Source organism: Mauremys mutica, unplaced genomic scaffold (genome assembly GCF_020497125.1).
Source record: "Mauremys mutica isolate MM-2020 ecotype Southern unplaced genomic scaffold, ASM2049712v1 Super-Scaffold_100033, whole genome shotgun sequence".
Lineage (NCBI taxonomy): Eukaryota > Metazoa > Chordata > Testudines > Geoemydidae > Mauremys > Mauremys mutica.
Genome location: NW_025423255.1, coordinates 249,014 through 257,545, shown reverse-complemented (window position 1 = coordinate 257,545; position 8,532 = coordinate 249,014). Strand labels below are relative to the sequence as shown.

General features: G+C 52.4%; 1 non-coding gene across 1 annotated transcript; it reads left to right on the top strand.

Annotated features, from left to right (window-relative positions):
• The first annotated feature begins 7,803 nt into the window (after nucleotides 1-7,803).
• Nucleotides 7,804-7,876, top strand: TRNAF-GAA. Its single transcript has one exon. It is a non-coding gene; the product is annotated as a tRNA-Phe (tRNA).
• Nucleotides 7,877-8,532: the final 656 nt, after the last annotated feature.

Genomic DNA, 8,532 nt, shown 5'->3' with positions numbered 1-8,532 from the left:
GAGTTTTCTCCTTCCCTTTTAGTGATTTTACTAGAAAACAGCCGTCCCTGTTTAGAAGGTAAGAGCCTCCTGGAGCTTTGAAACCTGTTCAGTCTGATCCATCTGGTGAGAGTTGAATTCTAGGCATGGAAAACACGAGCTTAAGGAGGCAGAATTTTATTGCGCACCTGGGATTTTGTCCCTCAGAATCACTGTGGACATTAGGGTTTGTCCTTTTTGTTTCCCCTTTTCCTCCATCCCTCCCTCCCTCCTTTCTCTTCGTTTCTTGCTTCTTTTGTCCTTTCTCCTGTTCCCCTCCCAACACCAGGAGGTAGGGTGTGTGTGTGTGTGTGTGTGTGTGTGTTGCAGGGGAGTGCTCTGCAGCTCCCACTGTGGGAAGTCCACCCAAAAATGTGGGGCTGAAATAGTGCTCGGGCAGTGATCCCCACCAGTGACCTGGGCCATCCTTTGGGCTCTCTGGTGAGAACCCTCAGCCTCCCGTCCTCAGTCTCTACCCTGATTGGCTGAGCAGGGGGTTATTGACAGGGAGGAGACTCAGGTCCTTGTTGGTATCTTTTAAGACCAAGTAAATAAGTCAGAACCAGTTCTGTGTTTGATGAATTTTGCGGCTTCTCTGCATTAATGGTCTCTGAGCAGTTCATGATTCTCTCTAACATTGCAGTTCTTCTCAAATATTTGCTGAATAATTACTATCACTGTTGTTGGTCTGGAGCTCATCTGAGAGCACTTTATTCAGGTCATTCAGTGTATGAAATTCAAGATCCAAAGGTTAGTTTGAAAATCAGGGCTCTTGGGTCCTATTCCCAACTCTGCCACTGACTGGCTGTGTGACCTAAGACAAGTCAATTCTCCTTTCTCAGCCTGAGCTTCTCTCTCTTTCGAGAAGGGATAATAATGATCCGCTCCTACCTAGCTCAACACGCTCACTCTTCCCCAGCACACACACTGTCTCTCCCCAGAACACAAACAGTCTCTACCCCGCCACGCACACTGCTGTTGAAAAGCAGCTGGCAATCTAGTAAAATGCCCGTGGAACGGTGGGATAGAGAAACCTGCATCATGTGATGCTGTACCAGTCCGTGAGGCATTGCAAACCCTTCCCAAAACACCCTGCAGCCAGTTGCACAGTGGGATAGTTGCCCACAGTGCACTGCTCTCTGTTACCATCCACGAACTGCTAGCATGGATGTGCTCTGGTGACACAAGGGGCATAGGGAGGACATTCAATAGCTGTTTAGTTAAAACACTTTAACTAAAGCAGCAATGCCGGGGGGTTGGTGGCTCCTTTCTTTCCTCACCCTGGAGTAAACTCAGCTTTTTATTCCATTCTTGATGCTTCATGGAATAACAACAGATGACCGAAGAAAGACGTGGACAGGGTGGGTCTCGGGGAGGGGCAGAGAGTTTCGAGCGGTGGGCAGAGCAGGTCTCGGAGGTGGGGGCAGTGGGCAGGGCAGGTCTCAGGGAAGGGGCAGAGGTGAGAGAAGTGGGCAGGGTGGGTCTCCAGGGAGGGGCACAGAGGTGCAAGTGGTGGGCAGGGCAGGTCTCAGGGGAGGGGCACTGAGGTGTGGGTGGTGGGCAGGGTGGGTTGCAGGGATGGGTCAGCGAGGTGGCGGCTGGTGGGCAGACCGTGTGGTAGGGGGTGGAGAGGCACGAGCAGGAGGCAGGAAGGCCTTGGGGGAGGAGAGGAGCGAGCGAAAGGTGGCTCAGCCGTCCTCAGCCAAAGAGGAAGAGCGGGGGTGGGAAGTGGCCAAACAGGAGCAAGGGGGGAGCACAGGTGGGGCCTCAGAGATAGGAGAAGGGTGGGGGGTCAGTGGCATGGTCTGGGCACCAATGGGCCCCCCACTTTTAGGGAGCTTCCAGCGCTCATACCCAGCCTCCCCAAATGCAAGAGCCATGGGCCACCTATTCTCTTCATCTTCACTAACCAAGCCCCTCCCCAAGCTATGTTGATGGGAGAAGCCCTCCTGTTGGCACAGCGCTATCTGCACCGGGGTTAGGCTGATATAACTGCATTGCTTAGGGAGGTAAATTTTTCACACCCCTGAGTAATGTAGTTACACCGATCTAATTTTGTAGTGTAGATCTGTCCAAAGAACCTTGGGAGTAAAACTTCACCTGCTCCTCTGCTTTACTGAATCCAAACACAAGCAAAGCTTGTCAGGCCCAGATGGAGGTTGGCAGAGAGTCAGGTGTGTGCAGACATGATCCCTTCGGCAGCTGTAGGCACCATGGGCTTAGCTGGCTAAAACCACTGCTGTGTATACAGAAGATCCTGGGTTCAAGTTCCAGTGGTACCTTACTGAGTTGCTTTTGGGGCACCTGGTATTGGCTGCTGTCAGAAGACAAGATTCAGAGCTAGATGGACCTTCGGCCTAGCCTAGTGTGGTTTTTCTTATGGTTTAAATTACACTCACAGGCACTGAGGATAGAGTTACTGAAAGTTTGGGAGTTAGGAGCTGATAGGTCAGTGGTCCAGTCCCCTCATGGATGACCCCCTCCCTCTGGGACAGGGGCAGGTCTGAGCTCTCACACCAGATGCTCATTGTGGCTGTCAGAATCTGTGGGCAGCTCGTTTAGTTTATGCCGAGGCTTGAGTCCTGTTTTGTGCACCGTATCTGCGAATGAAAATCCTGACCCGCCCTTTGAAATAACAAAAGCAGAAGGACGTGTTTCTGTCCCTGCCCCAGAGCAGACAGACCAATGGAGAAATGCCATGAGTCCAGGGTAATACTCCCCTGCGGTTTTACCATTTCCACTTGCTAAACTCCCTCCCAACCTTCTGGGCTCCTGGAGCAGGGGACTGAGCCTGAGCCGAGACACGGACACTGCAACTTTACAACCCAAGCCGCATGACCCTGATTAATGTGACATGGGCCAGTCATGGGTGTTTCATTGCACTGGAGACGTAGCCTAATATTATGTCTACACTGTGATTAACACACCCAGGGCACCTGTCTCAAAGCCCGGGTCAGCTGACTCAGGGTTATGGGGCTTGAGCTGCAAGACTATAAAATTACAGGGCAGACAGATGGGCTTGAGCCCAACCTCTGAGACCCCACGAGGGGTGAGGGTTTCCGAACGCAGGCTTCAGTGTGAACACAAATATCTGCACCACAGTTTTTAGCCTCTCAGCTTTAGCTTCATGAGCCCACGTCAGATGGTCCAGGCCAGCCATGCTGCCATCTTTATCCCAGGAGAGATGGACTCTAAGGGTCCGTCTCCACATAGCAATGTGAACCCAGGTGTGGCATGCTGTGCTCAAAGCAGCACCCTGTAAGCCCCATATTCACCACTCTCATACAATGATGATACGGTTTGTACAAAGTCTGCCTGGTGAGGTATCATTTCAAAAGTCTTGATCTGTTGAACATTACTATTGTGTTGGATTGTGTGTGTAGCATTGGCTGGGAAGTTTTGCTCTGTGTGTGTGACTGAGATGAGGTTGGGAAATGCCCACCACCAGCCTTTCAGGTGTGACAATGGAGGAGCCAGACCTGCTGCTGGCCCATTAAAGGGATCCACACTCCCAAGGACTATCCCAGGAACCGTGTACAATGCAGACTTCTCCGAGATAGCACAGCGACAATGGACACTGCTTGACTCACATCGTAGCAAAGGTACTTCCTAGCCAGTTGGAAGAAACTATGAAAGGGGGAGTAGAGACATCATGAGTTGGCCTCTCTCCCCCACAACTCAACAGCTGGAAACACACCTGGATGACAAAACTGATTCAGAAATCAGAAGAGAATAATAATAGTACATTCAAACCAAAGTCCCCAAACAGACTAGTAGTGGTTTTTCAGCAGAAAATTTTCAGTTTGGGGAATTTTGTTTTCTCAGTCAGACTTTGCCAAGGGAAGCAGGGAGAAAATGGTTGAGTTGTCTCCTTCGGAACAGCTTGGCCTAGACACTAGCTCTGGTTCACTGTTGTGGCCTTGCTCAGGTTGGGGGTATTTTAATTATTTGGGGAGGTCCCAGGGTGTTTGGGGGAGATTATGAGGCTGTTCCCTTTTGAGATAAAAACTAAGAAATGCAGGACTAGAGAATTTTTTTAGAAATCTGGTATTTAGACATTTTATTTGAAGCAAAGGGGGGGTGGGGGAGAGATTCTGAGAAGGTTTTTGTTTGCAAGAAGCAACATTGTTTGATCTGTCATTGTACCAAAGGGGGGAGATGGTTGCCTATAAAGGAGAACAAAGATTAAATGCAGCCCATGCGGATGGGATTTGAACCCATGTGTGCAGAGCACAATGGATTAGCAATCCATCACCTTAACCACTCGGCCACCTCATCTGAGCTAGCAAGAAGTGGACAGGAGGAGAAATCTAAGGCCGGCAGAGAGAGGGACACTAAGGAGTTTTTAAATACTAAGCGTAAGCAGGGGCTGAATGAGCTCCCCCCTCACATCTAGTGAGGAGCTGGGGGAAGACTTCAGGAACAGGCCGTGTTTGCATAGACACCCCTACTCTGCCTAGCTATGCAGCATGATGGGGCCGCTTCCCCAAAATGACCAGTTTGGGATGGTGGTGGGTTGCAAATCACTTTAGCATTGAGTGGAATGAAATGTTATTCTCCTCCCTGTACGAGTGAAGGGCAGCGGAACGTACCTAGGCCGTCCTGACGGAGGGGTGGGTGGGTGAGGAATCGCTTTCATTGGACTGCAGAGAAGTGATTGAGGACGTCACCCTAACCCAGTCGTCCCCAAACATTTCACACTGCACCCTCGTATCCATGGCTGTGGCCCCTCGGAAGCCGCGGTCGAGAACCGGGGCTGGGAGTGGGGCCGTTGCTTGCTGGGGAGAGGGGTGCGGACAGGGGTAAGGGGGTCGAGGCCGGGCTGGGAGCCACGGGCCCAGGCTGAGGGTGGGGTTGGGGAAGAGCTGGGACAGAGTGGGGCTGAGTGGGGCTCCCTCCCTGCCCTCCGTGGGGGCTGGCTCAGGCCCTGAGGTGCCCCCATCAATCTTCCTCTGTGTCCCCCTAGGAGTCACGCCCCACATTTTGGGGTCCGCTGCCCTAAACTGACCCCTAGTCACTAAGCAGGGGCTAGTGATGCTAAAGTCTAGGGACAGGGAGCTTTGCCAGAGTGGAGCCTGTAGGTCACATGCTGGGGGGCTGTGACGGGCACACAGGCTCCGTGCTCTGGAACAGCTCGGAGTCAAACCCAGGCAGGAGCCTCCTCAGTGTGACACCCCCAGGAGACGCCCTCACTGGGAGAAGCCTCCTTGGCTTCAGCCCCTCCTGGGACTGACCTTGGACCTTTCAGCCCCCCTGTTCCACACCAGGAGCTTCCTGCAGTGAGTCCACCTGAATCGGACACCTCGGAAAGCCTCACCCCCCCCCCCGAAGGGGAGTCCTGCACCCCCAACTTCCACAGTCACCAGTGACTCTCCGCCAGCGCTGTACAACAGAAGGTTTGTTAGGGGTCTGGGATCCAGCTTGGGAAAGTTCTGTGTTCGCACAGGAAGCAGGAAGATTCAGCAACGTCCATCTTGGGCAGACCCCGAACTCAGAGCCTGGGCTCTCCCCTCGAGTCCCCAACCCAGCAGACTCCTTGCTCCCAACAGCCCGACTCAGCCAGGCCCTTTGCCCCTCATCTGTCCTTTGTCTGGTTTCCCTGGCAACCTGCTCACCTGGCCTCCAGCTCGTTCTTTGTTCTCCGACTCCTCCTGGCCAGCTGGCCTCTTGCAGCAGGTGTGCCCCGGCCATCGGTTGCTAGGAGACAGAATTTGTGGCCATTGTCTGGGCCCAGGCAGCCAGACAGCAGCCACACCTGCCCTTTGGGGGTCTCTGCCAAGATTTAACCCCCTTGTCCCACCACCGAGATCCGTGGTCCCAAAGCACTTCAGGGTCATGCCCCCCACCCCGTCCATGCTCCCCCCGAGTCGTGGCTGGGAGTGGGGCCGCAGCTAAGGGGGAAGGGACACAGGCAGGGGTAAGGGGGCTGAGGCAGGGGCCAGAGCTGGAGCCAAGAGTGGAGCTGGGTGGCTCCCCTTCCCCACCCCCATGGGGGCTGGCCCGGGCCCAGCTGCATCCCCCTGAATGTTACTCCATCCCCCTGGCAGGGTGCACCCCACATTTTGGACCTTTAACCTAGATAATCGTGCAACAAATAGGGGAAACTGAGGTACACACAAGATGCAAACAAAACATCCAGAAAATTCCCACTTCGTCACAGGGGTGTCAGTGGGGTCGGAGCTGGGCAGCAGCACAGGGAAGTGGGGAGGTTAAACTGCAAAACATCCTCCTGTGTTCCCGCAAAAGCCTCTCGTTTATCCCCTAACCCCTCCCCATGAAAATCTCCACCCTGCCCTGGCCCACACAGACCCCCTCACTCCAACGCAGATTTTTAACTTTTCTTACTTGTCCTTGGCCTTCCACAAACATTGTTCCCATCAAAATGATCCAGGGCTTTTACAATGAGAATGAGAAAACAAACTAAATCAAACCCAAAGAAACCGCTATCGACCTCCCCACCACACACAGGTTGGGTCTGAATTTTTCTACTGAAATGTTGAGGCAATAAAACTCTCACTGCTCTTGTCCAGAAACAAACCTAAGCCCCCCATGCAGTACCTGGGGCATCTATGTCTGACCCACCAAGGCTGCAGCTCCTTTGGGGAGATTTCCAGCTGCACAGTCCTGCTGCTATTCCAGGGGAGCAATTCCTGACTCCTGTCAGCATTTATCTCAGCCCCGTTCTGGGCATCACAGGTTTCTCCGGGAAAGGGCAGCGAGTGGTTCTAGGGTCCAGTGATCCTCCTCCAAACCGAGCTAGAACCTGAGACTCCTTCCCCTTCCCCAGGCTGTGGGCGGGGAGGCATTTCACAGAGCTCTCGGAGCTATAGCCTGTGGCTAAGGAGAGAGAAAAAGCCTCCCATCCCCCTCTGCTCTGGGGGCTGGGTTTCCTCCTGAAGCCTCTGCCCCCACCGAGTGCCTATGGCTCATCCCTGACCCTTGCTGCTGCTCCTTGCTATAGACTGTGAAAGGAGCGGAGGCAGCGCAGGAGCCTTCTGGGGACACAGATCTGAGGCTTTGGGGAGACACATTGTCTGAGACATCAGAGTGCTGCAAACCCTGCAGCCACCCCCTCAATTCGGGGCCTGTTCCAGCCCTGAGTCTGGGCTGCCGCGATCCCTCCCCCAGAGCAGGGCGCCCACAGATTACAGCCTGGAAATAGGCGTGTGAGACTAACTCCTGCTTTCCCTGACAGGGCCTCCCCTAGACCAAGTGGCATCCCAGGCAAGACGTGTCTTCGGAACCCCCCCAGCCCCACTCCATGTTAAACCATTGAATACCTTATTTTTATTGCATTTGTAGCTCATTTCATGATTTTGATGCACAGTTTGGATGCAGGATTTTCTCTATCATATAAGACAATAAATGTTCATGCTAGGATGTGTAAATCTGTATTTATTCATGCCATATACAAGCAAATTAAAAAATCATTTCTTTTAAGCATATAGAAACTTTTAATTTTGACAGTAACTGAAATGTACTAACATCTAGAAATGGAGCACTCACCAGCACAGGGCGGGCCGGTATTAAATAGTGTTACAGTCGGAGACAGACAGCGTTAGGATGTTAACCCCAGGCCCTTTGTTCAAAGGTCGCTTCTCTCGCCTTTCCCCCATGAACTGAAGCATAGCATTTGAGAGAGCCAGAGACTAGTTGATGACGTTTCCAAGGGCTAAAATAGCAAGGGAGGGCCGTCTTGCATTGGCCATTGTTGACTGGAGAGATGGTTTATGGAGAATAAACTTCAAGGTGAGAAGCAGCAGCCCAAAAAGGCCTCCTGTAGGTGCTGAAGTAGCTCAGTTGGGAGAGCATTAGACTGAAGATCTAAAGGTCCCTGGTTCCATCCCAGGCTTCAGCAGGCTGTTTCATCTCTCTTCCTGCAGCAGTGGGCTCTTTCCTGGAAGCACAGCACTGCCTTTACTCAATGCAAGTCCCTCATTTTGGGCTTCACTGCAGGAAAAGGCAGCATTGGCTTCTGCACCCAGTTGGCCCACCGGACCTTTCTTTCTTCTCTTGCTGTTTCTCAGCAATGGGAAGAAAAAGAAGCTCCCCTTCAAGCTAGAGTCACAAAGGTGATGTAAGGACGACTTCCTGATCTCTGGCTCCAGTCCTCTGTTCTTCCAGCTGACCCATCAAAGAGCTGCTGCCAGTTTCTCCAGGTTTGCCCATCAGTGTGTGCCAGGGTGAGCACCACCAAAGTGCAGGGAATTTGAGGGCAGGGCAGGGCAGGGCAGTGCACTGAAATGGAGTTTCTGTAGTGTAGTGGTTATCACATTTGCCTAACCTGCATCAAGCCGGCTAGGCAGAACTGACACCAACTTGTCTGGGGTGTTCCCTTTAAGCAGAGCACAACTTTGAAATACGGGCAGCACAGAACCAATATTCATAATGTCAACTACAAAAATGATACACATCTAGAGATAGCATCATTATAATCAGCCAATCAGAACCTCTCCATAGACCCCTTACACAACAATCTTTCTACAATATTGGCTGCAAATATAGAACAGCGGT